This window comes from Leuciscus leuciscus (assembly GCF_965113295.1).
Source record: "Leuciscus leuciscus genome assembly, chromosome: 1".
Lineage (NCBI taxonomy): Eukaryota > Metazoa > Chordata > Actinopteri > Cypriniformes > Leuciscidae > Leuciscus > Leuciscus leuciscus.
The window spans coordinates 30,735,085-30,736,450 of record NC_138725.1 but is presented as its reverse complement, the minus strand read 5'-3'; positions in this window follow the sequence as shown (position 1 = coordinate 30,736,450).

Genomic DNA, 1,366 nt, shown 5'->3' with positions numbered 1-1,366 from the left:
CTGATGCTGGATTTTTCTGGATTGTTTTTGTGTTCATGTTTTATATATCATAACTTTGAGCTTTGTTGTAGTAATTAAGTTATAGTAGTAAACTTCTATAAAAAAAAAGATTCTGAAAACATGGCCACAAATGTTTACAGATATTTAGAGGCCGTTTACACGCGTTTTTAGCAACACTGTCGTTTTGGCCACTCATTTACACGACAACTGCAGTTTGGGGGCCCGAAAACGCAAACTTTTTCAAAACAATATCTTTATCGTCTCAGTAGTCCAGTCATTTTAAGCCAAAATGGGGGTCAACCTTGAACAAATTGCAACAGAAGCAAACTCAACTGATTTTGTATCCTCAATATGTCCTTAGTAAGGAAAAAAAAGTCCAGAAGAATCCCATTAGGGGAAAGTTTCGAAAAAGACCCAAATATAGCCTATTCATACGCCTATTCATTCTCTTTCTTACGTGAATAGGGTAAAATTTTTAACCTTTAGATATCACCGTGAAAATTACTGAGTTGATTATTTGCATCAAGACAAACAAAAAATGTTTTTTAACACTGAGAAACGGTGCATAATCTAATTACGTGTGCTAATTTGCATAAATACCACAACAGATCTAAACATTGGGTATAGCCAGGTGAAAATGTCTTGTTGAATCTTGTTGATAACAGTAAAATACTTAATGTTAAGGTCTGAATGGAACCCATTTAGGCTACCCATGAGCATTAATACATAGAGGCAGGAAGAAGTACTTTAAAAACCAGCCTTGGGGTTTGGGGCTGGGTCTGTGGGACTGTTTCTGGGGGACGAGTCTGAGGGAAGAACAGGAGACAATGGTAAGGAGAATGCAGAAGACAAAAGGTAGGCAAAATAAAAAGTGAATCCCCAGAAACAGTCCCACGGACCCAGCCCCAAACCCCATCTCTGCAATAATAATTAATAAAGGCTGGTTTCTAAAGTACTTCTTCCTGACTATGTATTAATGCTCATGGGTAGCCTAAATGGGTTCCATTCAGACCTTAACATTAAGTTCTGTGTCAACAAGATTCAACAAGACATTTACACCTGGCTAGACCCATTGTTTAGATCTGTTGTGGTATTTATGCAAATTAGCACATACGTAATTAGATTACGCACCGTTTATCCATGTTAACAAACAACTTAAAAATTCTTGTAATCCAATTTTTGTTTGTCTTGATGTAAGTAATCAACTCAGTAATTTTCATGGTGATATATAAAGGTTAAAATGTTTACCCTATTCACTTTTTTCCCCTTACTCAGGACATATTGAGGATACAAAATCAGTTGAGTTTGCTTCTGTTGCAATTTGTTCAACCTTTTTTCATACAATGACTGGACTACAGTGTAAACT